The sequence below is a fragment of the Pseudophryne corroboree genome, chromosome 1 (genome assembly GCF_028390025.1).
Source record: "Pseudophryne corroboree isolate aPseCor3 chromosome 1, aPseCor3.hap2, whole genome shotgun sequence".
Lineage (NCBI taxonomy): Eukaryota > Metazoa > Chordata > Amphibia > Anura > Myobatrachidae > Pseudophryne > Pseudophryne corroboree.
The window spans coordinates 1,187,480,829-1,187,500,184 of record NC_086444.1 but is presented as its reverse complement, the minus strand read 5'-3'; the positions used below and the strand labels follow the sequence as shown (position 1 = coordinate 1,187,500,184).

Here is a 19,356-nt window from a genome sequence, read left to right as displayed (position 1 = left end):
AACCAGACTATCAGCACCAACACCACCAGTGCCTCCCAGGCCCTAATAACAGTCACTGAACAGCACAACCATGCTCTAATAGAATCAAGAGACTATATCCATATGTGATTTCAAGACGCCTCCACACTCAAGTTTCACCTCACACAGAGTGTGTACTTAATCTCAACAAATACAGTTACCTGGACAACACACTAGGTCATACTAATGCAATAAATTGCTTCTTCAACACATAGAAGATGCTATAATAATAAAGATAGAACATATGGCCCATTAGATAAAATCACAGGCCACTGGATAGTGTAAACTAACACCAAAGGCCACCCAGTGAGAATCATATCTTGTAGTTTATAAGAACAACGAGTGGCAGCTGGAGGCTCAATGCATACTTCCAACACTAGATCTGTAATTTAAAGGCAAGTGGAACGTTGGCAACCAACCTTAGTCATATATCAGAAATTAACTGCAGGGGAATCATACTCACAGTTCAAGTGTCCAGAGCCAAATGACAGCTGCATGCTGTTCTACCTCAGCCAGCAGCTATTTAAGACTCAACCACAGGAAGTACCACTTATGGTAATTAATAAATCATAAACTGCGCTATAAGGAGACCAACAGATAAGAATAGAAAACCAGACCTGTTTAACAAGCGCTATATAGCCTAGGAATCAGGCTGAGTGGATATCACTATGCTAAACGAGTTAAAAATGAGGAAAATCCATGGCTACTAAAGCAAATGCCGGAGACGTGGCTTCCGCGTTCCACCGGCAGGAATTCCATGCGTTCCAATAGACGAAAGTACTACTAATCGGCTAACTGACGGACCAGATTACAGTCATGCTTATATGTGTAGATAAATGGGACATATTTAACGGTGAGCAACATTCACTAAGATCTCAAACTCAGCTACAAAGCCCACACAAAACATTTAGAAAACATATAGATAATAACTAAGGTCCGCCATACCGGAAATGACATAATGATCTATACTGGGCATATAAATGGAGCATGAGGCTGTCAATCACAGGAAATCGTCATGTGCAAAAACTCTGACACTTGCTAAATATTGGGAGAGCCCAAGAGCCAATGATCTCTCTCACCCTCTAAATGTACCAAAAAACATCCTGCCAATGAGACACATAAGATACGAAACTACATGTAATAATATAATAGATAATAGTATTCATAATACATTGAATAAACAAATGGAGAGTGGTGAGATAATTAACTCTATAGGCCCTAATGACTCGTCAAGGACCTGGGATAGCTCCGGAAAAAATACAAACATACATACAACACATATTTGGATGCACTTATTTTCCATTTGCTATACATGAAAGCACTACTGAACCGCACAAAAAACTTTTTTTGAAATAACATTAATTTTAAAAAAAGACACAGGCTCAGATCTACACATTATGTGATCGTCAAGTCAATGCACCCTAAGTGGACAGAACACCATATGAATAATCTACGATCGGAAAAGGGGTAAACTTGTAAAGAATTTCTGATATATGACTAAGGTTGGTTGCCAACGTTCCACTTGCCTTTAAATTACAGAGCTAGTGTTGGAAATATGCATTGAGCCTCCAGATGCCACTTGTTGTTCTTATAAACTACCAGGTATGATTCTCACTGAGTGGCCTTTGGTGTTAGTTTACACTATCCAGTGGCCTGTGATTTTATCTGATGGGCCATATGTTCTATCTTTATTATTATAGCATCTTCTATGTGTTGAAAAAGCAATTTATTGCATTAGTTTGACCTAGTGTGTTGTCCAGGTAACTGTATTTGTTGAGATTAAGTACACACTTTGTGTGAGGTGAAAATTGAGGGTGGAGGCGTCTTGAAATCACATATGGATATAGTCTCTTGATTCTATTAGAGCATGGTTGTGCTGTTCGGTGACTGTCATTAGGGCCTGGGAGGCACTGGTGGTGTTGGTGCTGATAGTCTAGTTTTCTATACATATTGATTTTAATTATTTATGATTGTTTAGGTGTTTTAAGTGCTTGCCTTGATAAAGGTCCTTATATGGACCGAAACGTCGATGAAAAAATGGCATCAACATTAAACCTGATTAAAATAAACTGAGTCTACAAGTAATTTCAGAGACTGATCTCTGGGCGTGAGTGCACCTTCCACCTTGGTGGTAGTTGCGGTATATATATATATATATATATTTATTCCAAAGGTGTAGCACTCGACAAGCAAAATAATACACATGCAGAGTAATGAGATCAACATTTCAGTGTTAATACACTATTTTCAAGATACAAAAGTCAGGTATTCAAAAATGATCTCACCCCTATACATCATATGAACCAGTGAAAAGTCCCACCGGCATGTGGGATTGGCGCGCCCATCCAGTGTCCACCATTGATGACATCATCCCGCACAGCCGTAGCGTCGTGGTACTGGCATCAGTGCAACCCTCACCATAGCAACATAACAACACATAACATACAGACAGAGGACTCTGGAAGATAAAGATAGAAAGCATGATAGATAACATGACGATACACAAATTGTGGTATAAGTGAACTGAAAAATCCTACACAAGTATAACGGTCACAGACCACAAACCATATAAAATATTGAGGACACTATGCATACAGTATATATTCCTAAAAAAATAAAATTAGAAATATGAAAGAGAGGTTTTCATGAAGACCTCTAGGTAAAATCACATACAAATGGTGTATCCACCGTGCTTCACATTTAAGTAACATTAAATTACGATCCCTTCCTCTCAAGGGCAATGGAACATGGTCTATCATTCTATACCTCAAGGAAGCAAGATTATGCCGTGCTTCCACAAAGTGACGTGCGACAGGTTGGTCACTTGTCCCACTTAATAATGCAGCTCTAATAGTAGAACGATGACTCAACATCCTTTCCTTAAATGTGCACTGTGTTTTGCCCACATATGAGAGCCCACTAGGACATACAATTTGATATATCACATAAGTACTGTTACATGTTAGATGGTATTTGATCTTATATTTCTTCCCAGTATGGGGGTGAGAAAATTCATCACCCATTAGGAGGAAGCAACAGGTGGTACATGGACATTGAAATCATCCTGTTTTCTTAGTGGACAAAAAGTGTTAGGGCATATTATCTCTAATAGTAACATCTGTCATAACTAAATGGTCATGAAGATTTCTGTCACGTGAATAACATGGCATCAATTGAGTATCTGTAAAGGTAATGAACTGTTTGATTATAATAGAGGCCATTTAGATTTAGCAATTCTACTAATAGAAGGTGATAACTGGTTATATTTGTTCATCCAGGGGAGTTTATTATCTACTATTTTTTTATTGGTATTTAAAAGCAGGACTTCCCTATCTAGCCGTAGCACTGATTCTTTAGCAGCCATTAGTTTCTTAAGGGGATACCCCCTTATAACAAACTTATGAATCAAATCATCTATTTGGGTAGTTGCTACAAAAATATCAGAGTCGGTTCAAATCAGGTTCAATGTTATGGTGTCTCCACCCTTATCAAGAACTTGATAAAGACTCACTTACTGTCATAAAGACTAAGACAGAAAGTGAGGGGTGCACTAGGCACCAGGTGAATATAAAAGTATCAATGATTTAATGACAAAGTAAAATGTTCAAATACATCTATGAAAGAAATCATCAGCCTCACGCTCCTCCTGTGATACCTCCAGATGGCTCAGAGTGTAAACACTGTATGGCTGGTAGCAGCAGCGGCACCGGCTCCAGGTCTCCTGCAAGAAAAATGCTTGTCTGCAGTGCATTAAAACGTTTCCCGGTCTCAGATCTCTGCTCTCCATGGACACAGACTATGATGTCTGTCAGCTTCAGTCCACAGGCCATGCCCAACTGGTTTCATCAAGAGACTTCATCAGGGGTGTGTGACCAAGCTAGCAACTGCTCAGTATTTATGATCATTTCAATCTACAATGCAAATTAGCACAATAATACATTCTTTAACCCATTAGTATAAAACAAGTTCATTAAATATTAAAACAACATTTCATAAAGGTCACAATTAAAAATAAAGACATATTTATCATTTACCAGCGGCAGCAGTAGCATATAATACATCCACATTCTAGGACAAGCGGAAGGATATTGTTATTTTAAATAAATATAATTATTGTGAAGAAGCTTTTAGACCAGTGGTTCCCAAACTGTGTGCCGTGGCTCCCTGGGGTGCCTCGGGACACTTGCAGTGGTGCCCTGGGTTGGTAGTCCAGGACCAATTCAAATTATTTATGGTCAATATAAAAGGCAAAACTAGTGCTGGTGGCTGTCAGTCATAAAATATGGGGACAAACAGAAGCAAATCTTGTCCCTCACCACAAAATTGAGCCTAAGGATGACCTATAAACACAATCTACTTAATTTAATATTTCTTTCTAAATTTCTCAATAAGAAAATATTGGCCTAGGGGTGCCGTGAAAAAAATTCTGATACTCTAGGGAGCCGTGATTCCAAAAAGTTTGGGAACCACTGTTTTAGACTATTAAATGATGTCATTACCTATTTTGAATTAGAGGCTGATCTTACTGTTTCCAAGTTAGATCTGGTGGAGCACCACCAGATCTAACTTGGAAACAGTGAGTGTGAACATTACAACATATATATATATATATATAGAAGCAAAGTGGCCGGCACTCCCCCTGCTAGTGTAGAAACTGCTCCGGTGCCCTCCATGAGATGTAATCATCCAATAGTGGAGAGAGAGATCTGGCGGCACTCAGGAGACTATATCAGCCAATATGAATTTTTATTGGAGCAACATCAAACAATTGTTTCGGGCCTCCGCCCGTCGTCAGGGATGCAATTCACATAAAAGACATACATTTTATACCCCCACATGAACCTCCCACCACATGTGAAACATAGACATTAATCATCTCACCTGCAGGCCCACTCACCGTGACGAACGCCACACTGCTAGCCGCCGCCACAAGCCATTCCGCTCATCAGCCGCTGCCGCACAGCAGATGACGTCATCGAGGGGCGCCCGCAAGGAGACGAAAACCCAGCATGGAGATCGGTTACCTAGGTAACCAAAACAACAAAGCAACACAGAACAGACAAACATTAATATAATCTAACTTTACTAGTATACATACAAATATATAGAATATAAGACGTAAACACAAACAATACATAATATATCATGATAAAAACAAACTGTGGGACGCTGTACCATAAATATTCCCAAAGGAAAAAAATTAATTAATTTATGTGGCATATAAATGAGTATATAAGACCATGTTACTCACGGCATCAGCTGGGTACTGGGTATATCAATTATCATTTTAGGTAATCCATAATAAATTCAGAATATTTTATATATGATTAAAGGTTTTTATAGAAAACTGTGTAGCCCATGCTGTTCATTTAGACCTTTAGGAGCCAATGTGTCTAATCTAAAAATCCAACGGCACTCCAATTGGAGTAGCCTTTTGCCCCTATCTCCACCCCGAGTCGATGCCGGAACATGGTCAATAAGTTTACTCCTAATACTCGCAATATTGTGCGATTGTTGCGCACAATGGCGGGCCATGGGTTGATCACTAGATCCTGACTCTAAAGCAGCCCTAATAGCTGACCGATGGTTAGCCATCCTCTCCTTGAATTGACATTCTGTCTTGCCCACGTAGTACAACCCACATGGGCAAGACAGAACGTAGACTACAAATTTTGAAGTACAGGTGAGAGGAAAATTAATAGTGTATTTCTTGCCCGATCTCGGGTGTGAAACATAATCACCCACCAACATAGAGCGACAGGTGACACATCCAATGCACCTGAAGCATCCAGGCTTCCGTGACAGAAAATGCTGTTTGGGTTTGGCCTTCACTAATTCTGTTATATCAACTTTTACAAGCAAATCCTTCAGATTTTTGCCTCTAGAATATGCTGGCATTACTCGGGTATTAAGTAGACCTGGGAGATCCTTATCCGTGTTGACAATGGGCCAAAACTTTTTAATTTCCCTATTAGTGTTGTTACTTGCTTCAGTGAATCGATTGACCCAGGGAATCTTTTGTATCCCATTATCTACCACGATCTTACTCTTTAAAGATGTCTCTCTAAGAATCTCTAGGACCCTTTGTTTGGTGGCCAATAACATCTTATAGTCATAACCCCTTTGTTCAAACTTTGATATCATATCATCCAAAGCTCCGTCAATCTTAGAGGGATCGCTTGTAATGCGACGCACTCTGAGCATCTGGGAATATGGTAAACCATATTTCAATGAAGGGGGATGGAAACTGTCTGATTTAAGGATAGTGGTGCGGTCTGTATCCTTGACATATAATGATGTGCACAGCTGATCATTAATATGTGTGATATTAACATCCAAGAAGTTTACAGTTGACAAACTCATATCATAAGTAAACTTCACAACACTGGAAGAAGCATTGTGAGCATCAAGGAGATTCTGCAAACATTCCATTGGTCCACCCCATATTATTAGTAAATCATCTATGAATCTGACATACATGATAATATGATGACTAAAAAGATTAGTTAGTAACAAAGGTTTCTCCACCCAACACATGAAGGCATTGGCGTACGACGGGGCCACATTCGACCCCATCGCACAGCCAAGCCTCTGTAGAAAAAAATTTCCATTAAACAAGAAATAATTTCTAGTTAACACCAAACGTAACAGTTTCAAAAAGAATTCCACTGGAGGACCAACATAATGAGGATTATCAGTAATGAGAGATGCAACTGCTGATATACCCAAATCATGGGGAATGCACATATATAACCCAACAACATCAGCACTACAGAAAACCGTGTCAGGTGCCAATTTACCTAATTTATCCAATCGAGTTAGAAGATCATTTGTGTCCTTAAGATAGGATATCGACTGTTGTACACACGGATTTAGTAGGGCATCCAAGTACACTGAAATCGGCTGAAATAGAGATCCACTGGCAGATATGATTGGTCTGCCAGGGGGTTTCTCTCTGTTTTTATGGAGTTTGGGCAGTGTGTAAAACATGGGCACCATTGGATAAGTAGTTCTCAAAGCAATAGATAATTCATTAGAAATCCATGATCTATCAACAGCCCTAGTTAACACACTGTCCAGCTCCATTTTAAAATCGATAGTAGGGTCTCTCATCAATCTCTCATATACGTCGGCATCAGATAATTGTTTCTCACATTCTGTAATATAATCTGACAGGTCCTGAACGACTACGGCTCCGCCCTTATCGGCGCTTCTAATAACAAATCAGTGCGAGACTGTAGATTTTTAAGGGCCTGCCGTTCAGGGCCTGTCATGTTACTATGACCCCTAGTATGTTGATTACATTCATTACCAAGACTGTCCATAAGACGTGAAAAAGTCCTGATCGATGGACTATTGGAAACAGGTTCAAATCTTGATTTAGGTTGCAGCTTTTTAAGCTGCCTAGGGATATATATATATATATATATATATATATATTCACATATGTACACACATTGCAAACCCTACACAGGGCTAAAAATTCAAATTTAACAGCTAGCAGGATGATAAAAAAATAAAGCCAGCTTAATTTTTGCTCTGCTATTGGCAAAGGCTGCTGGTGACACAGGAGATCAAGAGCTCGTTCAAGCATGCACCCTCCGCTGGCTCCACACTTCTTCTCTGCAGCTTATCTAATGACTGCTACTCTACACACCATTGGCCATCTGAGCCATCGCTCAGCTGTCCTGTACTTCTATGGGGATACTCCAGGAGTGCAGCGCCACAAATTGGAGGTCTGATCTGTGGTGGTGGGCCCTTTTAAAAAAAGGGCATGGGGTCCAGACCCATAGGGCCCATCCTTAATCCAGCTCAGCTGGTAGGTAACTATTTGAAAGACTAGGGCAGAGACTGAACTGAATAAATATTTATTCTCTGTAAGGTGAGGCCTAGTGGCAAAAAGACATTGAAATAATAGGACCATCCCCAATGTCCCCCAAAAATGCAGCCCATAACAAAAACAAAAGTGGTGAAAAATTGTATTATTCTTGGTCTCTCTCACCCACCCTCATTTTGGAAATGTAAAAAATATATGCACAGTTTAATAAACAAAGCACTTAAGCAACAGGGAATGCGACTTTTGTGGCTGAAGTGCTTGGTTTGTTTGGGTCTCCAGAAAACAAGCTACCAATAGGCTTAAGGCAGCTAATCTAACAGCTCTACACTAGTGGAAAGATGTTATTTTCATTACCACTGGTTGTCTTGGGAATGCTGAGTATTTTCCCTGTCAACAGCAATTGCTGGAGAAACTGAAGGAGAAAATGTTGTGCTATGTTCCATTTGATCTGCCAAATTGCTCACAAGGAGCTCTTTGCATCTCTTAAGATCTGGGTCAGTTGGAAAGAAAGACATGATACATGACTTAAACTTACAGTAGGATCAGGAACGTTCACCATAATATAATGATCCAATTTCAAGCTATTGACATCTTAGATACTGATGTAGTGAATAAAGGACTTGATCTATTGCACAAGTCAAACATACTTATTGGAATCACTTTGTTTGATATCCTCCAATTTCTCAGACTGCTTTTCCAAAAGTCTAATTAGGAAAATCACCTTACTCAAGCTGGAAGTATCTGAATTATCTTCCCAGTTGACTGCTTTGAATGCTTTCAGTACCTTGCTGTGCTGCAGTAAAGTACATTTCCCCTTCTCTACCAAAGTAATTTTTTGTGTGTAGATTTGGATGGCTTTTTGCTGTTCCTCCATCAGCTAAAGCACGTAAAATGCTGGAATTGCACCTTGTTACTACAGTACCTCTTGCTTCAGATGTCCCTATTTTTTTCAGGCCACACACAACATCTACTACAATTTCCTGTCATTTCTTAAAAAACTCTGTACCACCGAGTTGATTGTGTAAGCAAAACATTGCATGTTTTGTAATTCACTCAGCTGTAATGCTGTCACAATATTTATGGTGTTTTATCACAAATCCAAGCAGGGTAAGCCGTTTTTCTATGACAGCCCTTAGTTTTTCTAAGAGGTTGTCAGTTGGTATGACTCTTTGTGACACCAGTGATACAAAGCATACAGTACATTGGCGTTTCTATAAAGGATGCAATGGGTGCTGTGCACAAGTGCCCTTGGGTCCACGGGGGACCACCGCACACATAGCACCCATTTAAATACTTACCTTACCGGAGTCCAGCAGCATGCTTAGCGTTTGCGGAGGAAATCACTGCAAAAATGGCCACCGTGCATGTGCAGTAGTCAAATTGCTCTTTGGATCATGGTGGCCACCATGTTTCTGGAGACCTGCGCATGCACAGTAGACTCCGGCACAATGCCGGACTCTACAGTGCTGTTCAGAGGAGGGGGCTCACACGGAGGTGCACACACGTCCCCTCCTCTGTAGAAACGCCCCTGATACAGTAGCTTGTCTCTGAATGAGCTGTAGATGTATGTTAGAAGCTGCTGCTGAAGATGATTCACATGCCCAATGGGTTATTACAGTCATTAATCTTGAGTTTGCCCTATTCCACTTGTCCACATATTTGTGGTAAAGGTAACAATGGGTACAATGACATTTTGTAGTTGTTTTAGAGTCTTGGTACAGGCAAGGAATTGCTTGTCTAGTAAACGGTAACCAAGAATGAATCTCATAGGGAGTACACCTGATCTCTATTAACTGTCAGAATCCTGCTGCATTAATGGAGGCTATTGGATGCATGTCACATTTGTATTTGTTTGTGAACCCGGGTCTGGCTATTTGCCAGTGTAGGTGTCTGGAGAATATGTGAAACTGGCTGGCTTGAGGATACCACCCAATATGTAATGCAAAATAGAGTCAGTAAGCCTCCCTGACTGGGAATAGAACCTGGGCCTTGGCAGAGAGTGCCAGATCCTGCCACTGGACCATCAGGGACTTTGATGTTTGTAGATGAATGGTTTCTGTGGAGAGAGTGAGTGTAACAGCAGTTTGACCAGGCTAGATACCGGGTAGTTACTGTGAATGGTATGTGACACTCTCTAGCAAATGCAGTAAACTGGAAATGCTGGAGTGACAGAGCTAGACAGTGGATATAACAGGCTTGAAACTGGATTGTATTATAATCCAGGAACTGGGAGTACTCAGATGGAAAAGCACCAGAAAATCGAACACCGGAATGGGAGCAGGAGTGAGTGAGGCAAGCAGATAGTCCATAGAAACTGATTGTGCAATCTGAGGAATGACCTGAGCTGAAGGTAAGCAGGTCAGTAGGTCACTGTAGCTGATAATGGCAAAACTGCCCTGGCAGAATACACAGGGAACAAAAAGCAGGAGCACTGTTTTCTTCACCTAGTAATGACTAGGCTAGACATTGTACAGGCGTCTTTTGTGAGTCAGCTGATGGAATAAATACCCAGGGCGTAGCCAAGATTGGCTGAGCAGCATCAGGTGATGCAGGACTGCTCAGGGCGACTAACGATTGGCTAGACTGGTCATGTGATTGGGACAGCAGAACTCTGGATCTGGCTGGCAATGAACTGTGGCCAAGTTGGCAGAGAAATACTGGGACCTTTGTAGTTATCATGGGCACCAAATTTTGACATCTTGCCACCTCATCGGGTATTAGCGCGACAGAAGCGGTTAGTGACCCAGCAACATGGGAGGAAAGACTGATTAGTGACAGTCTCCCCCTTTAGCAGTGGCCTCAGGACATGTCTTAGGTTTTCTTGGGTATTTATCATGAAAATTGGAATGAGACGAGGTTTAAAAACAACTTTGGCACTCAACCAAGATTTCTCCTCTGGACCGTGTCCCTTCCAATGGAATAGATACTGAAGTTCTCCATAACGACATCGGGAATCAACAATACTTTCCACTTCGAATTCCACTACTCTGAGTCTTAACTGGATGAGATCTTAGGAGATAAGTTTGAAACCTTTTGAGTACGAGGGATTTAAGGAGAGAGATATGGAAGGAATTAGGTACCTTGACTGATGGAGGAAGTTGTAGATGGTAAGCCACTGGATTTATGACCTTGATGTTAGGGAAATGGACTGATGAAGTGGGGAGTGAAGTTCATGGATGGTACCCGGGTCTAATGTTGCGAGTAGATAACCAAACATGGTCACCCACTTTGAGTTGGGGAATGGCCCTCCTATTTCTGTCAGCAAAAATCTTGTGTCACACAGATGATTTTTTAAGAGTGGCATGAACCTCCTTCCATATAATAGCAAAATGCTGGAAAGATGCTTTGGCAGCTGCAATATCAAAAACTGGAAGAGACTGAAATTCAGGAAATGGGGGTGATGTCCATAAACAGTGAAGAAAGGTATGGTCTCTGAAGATGTGTGATATGCATTATGGTGGGAGAACTCGGCCCATGGCAGAAAGTCAGACCAGTCGTCTTCTGAGGATGAAATGTACATATGGAGTAAAGTCTCTAGATCTTGGTTCACTCTCTCAGTCTGTATGAATGGATAACAGCTGTAATGGACCAACTGGAGACCAACGGAAAATCTTGTGCTGAGCACACTGAGTACATGAGGACACAAATTCTTGAACATCTGTACGCATGGAAGGCCACCAATAGGAACTCTTGATAAATTCTAAAGTCTTTTGAGAGCCTGCATGGCCAGAAAATTTAGAAGAATTAGCCTACAACAGTAATTGTTTGCGAAGATCAGGAGAGACAAAAGTTTTCCCTGGAGGAGGCGTGACCACATCAGTGGAGGCGAACACAATTGGATGCAAAGGAAGACTGAACTGGTGAAAAATGATGTTTCTCCAATGTTAATAAACAGATGTGGATGAATGTAAAAGTACATAAAATTTATTAACTAAACAATTTGTGTACCATAGCAATAATATTCAAATAAAAACATAAATTTGGAGCATATAAATGATACAGCTGCTAATGTAGGTCCACATAGGATCCCGGACCGAGAGTGGATAAAAGTTCCCTGGGGAAGAGTGATGTTAAATACAGCTGGTGTTACCCATGGTGATGGAGACTTCCAAATGCTTGATAATTAACAGCAGGCAAGCTGTCGTAATTAGGCAAATGCTGGGTCTATCCAGTCGATGCTGTAAAGGTGCAGTCCCACAGAGAAAGTTCCAAAAGCAAAGTATGAATTAAAAGTCCATATCTGGATCCTTGGAAAGTGGAGCAAATGTAGTAATGGCATCTTAACACAGTGTTAAGCTGCCATTACTACATTTGCTCCACTTTCCAAGGATCCAGATATACAGTAGGCTTTTAATTCATACCTTGCTTTTGGAACTTTCTCTGTGGGACTGCACCTTTACAGCATCGACTAGAAAGACCCAGCATTTGCCTAATCACCACAGCTTGCCTGCTGTTAATTATAAAGCATTTGGAAGTTTCCGTCACCATGGGTAACACCAGCTGTATTTAACATCACTGTTCCCCAGGGAACTTTTATTCACTCTCAGTCCGGGATCCTATGTGGACCTACATTAGCAGCTGTATCATTCATATGCTCAGTTTTTATGCCCCAAATTTATGTTTTATTTGACTATTATTGCTATGGTACACGAGTTGTTTAGTTAATAAATTTTATGTACTTTTTTATTCATCCACGTCTGTTTATTAACATTGGAGAAACATAATTTTGCGCCAGTTGATTCTTCCTTTTTTACATTTGTACTTTTTGTGACTGACAATCCCTTACTGGCAGCAGGGACAGCGCATCTGGGCCTGGTATTTGCAATTGGATTCAACAGTGGATATTGTTCAGATACATTAGTCTCTTCCTCAGTGTTCATGGAACGAGATAATGCATCTATCTTACAATTATGGGATCCTGGACAGAAATAGATTCTGAAGTCAAAACTGAAGAAAAACACAACCCATTGGGCTTGCCTGGGCATGAGACACTGAGCAGTTTGAGAAAAAGAAGATTACTGTGGTCGGTGAACACGGATATTGAAAAATTAGCTTCTTCCAGTAAATGGCGTCATTGTTCAAATGCCAAATTGATGGCCAAAAGTTCCTTTTCACCAATGGGGTAATTCATTTCAGAAGGCAGGAATTTTCTAAGAGAATAATCCACAGGGATGAAGTTTATCGTCTAATCTTTGGGAAAGAACTGCCCCCATGCCCTCAGAGGATGCATCCACTTCCAGAATGAAATGTTGAGTGAGTACAGGAGCTGAAATGTAATGACTGTTTAAGTAGTTGCAATGCAGACTTTGCCTCTGGACACCACAGTGTTGGATTGGCACCTTTGCAGGTTAAGGAGGAGATAGGAGCTGTCAAAGTTGAAAAGCCTTTAATAAATTTGCGATGGTAGTTGGCAAAGCCCAGGAATCTCTGAATTGCTTTAAGGGAACTGGGTTCCGTCCAGGAGAGAACTGCTTGGACTTTCTCAGGATCCATCTTGAGGCCAGAACCTGAAATAATGTATCCTAGAAAGGGAATGTCAGGTACTTCAAAAACACATTTTTTTTGAGTTTACAGTAAAGAGGATGAGTATGTAGTCTTTGGAGAACCTCTTTGACTTGACTTTGGTTGGAAACGAGATTATTGGAAAAGATGAGAATATTGTCCAAATAAACAACAACGGGATGGTACAAGAGATCAGAAAATATTTTGTTCACAAAGTGTGGGAACATTGCTGGGGCGTTGCTTAATCCAAATGTCATGAGAAGATATTCGTAGTGCCCAACTGTTGTATTGAACACTGTTTTCCATTTGTCACCTTGGCGAATGCGAATCACATTACACGCACCACTTAAATCCAACTTTGTGAATATAGTAGCTCCTCTTACCCTCTTCTGTGAAGAGTGATAATGGGTACCGATTCTTCACTGTTATCTCATTGAGCCCCCTGTAGTCAATACAGGGGCGAATGCCACCATCTTTTTTTTGACAAAGAAGAATCCTGTTTCGGCAGGAGAGGATTGTGGCCGGATTAAACCTTTTTTCAGGTTCTCATGGATGTATTCCGTCATGGTCTTGGTTTCTGGTATGGATAATGGATAAGTGAGCAATCTGGGTGGTGATTTGCCAGGAACTAAATCTATAGGGCAATCCCATTCTCTGTGAGGTGGCAGTATATCTGCGACTTGTTTGCTGAAAACATCAGAGTAGGAATGATATTGAGATGGTAAATTCTCAGTAATAGCAGAATTGGATGATTGGATGGGAATCACTTTTTTCAAACAGGAAAAAGAACAGTAATTTCCCCATGACAAAATTAGCATAATAGTCCAATCAATCTGGGGGTTATGTTTAAGCAGCCAAGGAATTCCAAGTACAACAGAATGAGTAGCCTTGGGAATTACCATAAATGACATCTCCTCAGATTGTAATACCTCTACTTGTAATTTCACTGCTGAGGTTCGCAGAGTGATGGAGTCATGTGGAAGCAGACTGCCATCCACAGCTGATAAAGAAACCGGATGGGATAAAGTCTCAATAGATATGTGATGTTCCGTGACATAACCTTGTGTTATAAAATTCTCAGCAGCCCCAGAGTCCAAAAGAGCGCTAAGAGGGTAACCTTTATTGGAGACAAAAAGAGTCACTGATAATACAGAATCAGGTTGTTTTGCTGGTATTAATTTATTAATTTATTATTGGTAAGTCCAAAAAGTCAACTTTCACTTTGTCCAAGTGGTGCATAAACTTCAGGTTGTAATCATTTGTGGATATGTTGTTCAAAAGGCCATACATTTTCATCACTCCCTTTCCATATTATAGGGATAGCATTGATATACCGTTTGTAGAGTATCAGTTGTTTCAGGTGTGGATTATTGGAGTAGAGTTGGTTCTCTTCCCAGCACAAGATATTGGCGAAGCTGGGTGCAAAGATTGTTCCCATTGCTGTTCCACAAATTTGCAGGAAGAAGGTATCTTCAAACTTGAAGTAGTTGTGGCAGAGGATAAATTTAATGAAGTCACAGATTGCATTCAAATGAGATGTTAATAACACGGGATTTCTAACCAAAAACCTACTGTAGGCTTATATCCCTTTTTCGTGAACAATGCAAGTGTGCAAGGTTTGGACATCCATGGTTAACCAAACATAGGATTCCTTCCATTTTATATTTGATATAGTATCTATCACACTGCCTGTGTCTTTGAGATATGAAGTTAGTTGTATCACATATTTTTGAAGGGAAATGTCAATTAATTCTGACATATGAGCTGTCAATGAGTCGATACCTGCAATAATTGGTCCACCTCATGGGTTGTTGAGCAATTAATACATTTTCTGTAGAAAATAAAAAATTGGTGTGACTGGAGTGGGTGTCATCAAATATTGGAATTCGCCTTTTTCAAGCACATTATTGTGGAGATAGTGTACTAGCATCGATCTCAGTTCTTCAACAAAGATATTCCTAGGGTCGTGTTGAAGTCTCTTGTAGGAGGAGTCATCCTTAAGGAGGCAAAGAGCTTCTTTTATGTTTTCTTCTTGGTTCATTATCACCAGGCCTCCCCATTTGTTCGCTTGCTTGATGACAATATCTTTATTATCTTGTAGGGTCTTCAAAGCTTCTTTTTCTGCATTTTTGTGGTTAGAGTGTTTTTGATTTCCAATTTATCCTTCACAAAGGTCCTTTTTCAACTGTTCATAAAACACATTTATGTGGTTCACCTTTGACTCTATTATGTAGAACTTAGACTTTCTTTTTAAACCTGATTTTCACTGATGAATTATGTGCATCTGAGAATTCGTTTTTGTGAAATGTCTCTTCAGTGTTAATGACCTAACAAATTTGTTTAAGTCAATAAAGGTTTCAAATTGATTAATCTGATTCATAGGCACACATTTCAGCCCTCTGCTTAGCAATGAAATGTCTGCAGTGTTTAAAGGATGTTTTGATAAATTGAATATTCCATTCTCCATTGGATCCACTATTGTAGATATCTCTTTTTGTTGCTTCATCCTGCCACTGCCCCTTGTCCCTCTTCTGGGAAACCTATTTTCATAAGGGGTTGGGCCTTGAATCTTTCCCTGAAGAAACTTTCTCTATGGATGGTGGATTGTCCACATCTGGATCCGGGGATAAAAAATCTGGATCACTGTTTGATTCAAGATGCTGTAGTGCAGAGAATCTATTTCTTATGGGTAGAGCTTTCATATGTGGAGAATTAAACTTATCTGTTGTCATTCATCATCCTGCAAAAGTTTTCTTTTGGTATGGAGTCATCTTCCATATTATAGTCTTTGGATCTTGGAATACCAGAATATGGTGATTCTTTCTTACCTGAAACCTAATCCAGTTTTTCACTTTATTGTGTAGGTAGTCTTCCTTGACTCTGAGGAATTTCTTCTGTTTGGCCTTAATTACCTCTTCCTCGATATGCTCAAGTTACTTGGTTAGTGTTGCATCATTTGCTTTGAAATCTTCATTAGTCTGATTGCATGCTAGACGTTGTTCCTTATTTTTTAGGTCTTCTTTGATGGTGGTTTTACTGAGATAATTAATTTCATCAGGTTGACAGAACAGTTGGAGAGTATCTCATCCCTTTTGCTCAGGAACTCCTGATTATTCAATCCAAATGTTGGTCTCTTATTAAGTCACAGGCATCTAGGGATCCTATTTACTGCAATATATTGTTCCAGACCTTTGATCTCCCACCATGCCATGATCTCTTTCGTCAAGAGTCTTTCTGCATCCCAGAATAATGTGTCCATATCATCATCAGTTGTCATGGTGTGAGATGTGCATGAATTTTCATAATTAAAAATCTGTTGGCAGAGATTGTTCCTTTTTTCCAGATCTCTGTTCTTAAACATTGCGGTGTGTTCTGGTTAACGGCTGCCTCCAGAAATAACCAAATAATAAAACAAGAATAATAGATATGCAGGCACATAGGTGGCACAAGTGACACAGGTGGTGCATCTAATGTGTAGAAAAAAACATACCAATTTTTTTTTGTAAGACGTAAGAAAAAAGGTCAACTTTTTAAAAGTTGATAATGACATTACTCAATATATAAGGTAGTGGCAGTCCGATAGATAGATAGATAGATAGATAGATAGATAGATAGATAGATAGATAGATAGATAGATAGTAATGAGGCATTTGCAACAGAAATCACCCTAAAGATTTCAGTGCCCAGAATAGACACATGGTTGGTAGAAAAAAGTTAGGAGAAGACCGAAGACATGAAACCATACTGGTTACTGATGCTTTAAAATAAAGTATATTTGAGACATATATTTCTCTCTTTACATTAGGTGATCGGGACTTACTGTAGGTCTTTCTGACCTTACTGTATACACACAGGAATAGGATTACATTGTCCAGGTTTTAACTCCAGATAAAGTACTGATTATTTATATGACAATGATTCAGGGTTATATATAAATGTACATTTGAAATAATGTTTTGAAAGTGTATTAATGTAATAAAACCATAATAATCCTTGTAACATTAAACATTTAAAAAATAATTATCATAATATTAATTGCACTCCATTTTTTTTAGGGTAACCTTCAGAGAATACAGACATGTACGAGCTTTTATCTTTGCAATTAATCAAATTAACAGGAACCCAGACATTCTGCCCAACATTACTCTGGGTTATCATTTGTATGATTCTTGTGGAAGTGAGAATAAAGCTGTGGAAGATGTTTTCTGGATATTATCTGGACACAAAAAGTTAACTCCTAATTACATGTGTATGAAGCATGGCAAAGTAGCTGGTTTTATTGGGGATCTCAACTCTCACACCACCATCCCAATGGCACAAATGCTGAATGTATATGGGTATTCACAGGTAAGTGCTTTCTTAAAAATATTAATACAACCTATTTTATTATTTGTATGATTGTTGCTGGATCAAAGTACTCACTCTTTTAGATTATTACATGTGACTATAATGGAGATGCAGGCACCAAAATGATTCCAGTGGGTCTGTTAAAAAAAAAATGGAGAACACACATGACCTCGCCTATCAAATTATTGACACTTTAAAACAGAGATCAAATTAGCTAGACTCAGGATGATGCTTGCATCTTTTACTGTATTATATTTTTACGTAGGTGTTTAATCATTTAAATAACATTTATTTATTACAATACAAAACATAAAAATCATATTTGTTCTTGCCAGGTTCCCGGCAAGTAAATACAAATGAGAAAATAGGAGTATTAAGAGTGTGTAATAGGTTTGCCTGATGTGCAATGCATTTGTAGAGTAGACGCAATCTGTCTGTTGAAACCTGTAATCTTTGACTAAAGATCTCATGAAACATCAAGGCACAGAACCATACAGATGTACAGTATCCTCATACATCTTTCCTCAATATACCATGCACAGGAAGATGCCTGGTGTGAGTGACCTGTCAGGTCCAGTGCGACCCTGTTTTTGTTAAATATGTTAATAATAAGAAAAACAAATAGAGTCTGCTGATTCAGCAGATACAGCAGTGGTTGAAAACATAATATATGTATTCCTCATATCATTTAAAACAACAAAGGCTGCTTTTGCATCCTATTCACATCGTTTAGTGAATAAGATTGAATTTAATGGAAAAAGTCAGGACACATTAAAATATCAGCAACACATGCACCAAGGGAGTCAGCATGTTCACTTCCTTCACAAACTCATTATGGAGCTCAACAGAGGCCACTGGAGAGCCATGATCTTCTGTGACAACAAGAGTGGTCTGCAACAGTAGGAACATTTTTACCAACTGAAAGCTTGTTTATGTAGGGAACATGGACCATCCTTTACCACTGTGTTTGAGTGGTTTGCAGAATTTCAGTGTGGGAGACGCCTGAGCTGAAGATGCATGAGACTTGTTTTGAGTCACCAGAAGCTGCAGTGAAGACCCTAATCCAGCATGTGGAAGACATAACTGCTTCACACAGGTCCAGCTGCTTCTCCAAGTGGTTTGAGCACATGCAACTTTGCATAGACTCATGTGGTGAATACTTTGACAAAAATCTAGAACAGCTTTGTAAATATAGTAGTTTTTGTGCCTAGGGAAATTAATTGTAAACTTCTCATAGTAATAAGGGGTTTAATGTAGCTATTAAAGATGAATAGAAACTATTTCTTAAACAATTAGCATTAGCTTTCACATTGCTAGACCTTTTTTTTTTAAATGACAGCAATCGGAAAAGGCCATGACTTAGGTTGGTATTGTCATTAATAATTTGATTTTCCATCTCTACACTTATTTTGCATGCAAACATCTTTTATCACGGGTAGACTATTTCTGTAAAAAAATCATATTAACTGTTGTTTCCAATTTAAAAGTGCAAAGGAATATGCTATATAAGAAACTGTTAATAAGTTTATAAATATTAAAAACCCTTTTTAGCACGTTATGATCTGACAGAGTGCACTTTCCAAACCACATTGTGAAATAATTTGTGGAAATACTCTCAGGAGCAGATCCACAAAAATGATTTAGGAACTTTT

General features: G+C 39.4%; 1 long non-coding RNA gene across 1 annotated transcript in view; it reads left to right on the top strand.

Moving 5' to 3' along the window:
- Positions 1–17,698, top strand: part of LOC135014119 (uncharacterized) — a 98,256-nt gene extending 80,558 nt beyond the window's left edge. The window contains exon 3 of the long non-coding RNA XR_010212729.1: positions 17,413–17,698. This is a non-coding gene — a long non-coding RNA (uncharacterized LOC135014119). The remainder of the gene's footprint in view (positions 1–17,412) is intronic.
- The last annotated feature ends 1,658 nt before the right edge of the window (positions 17,699–19,356 follow it).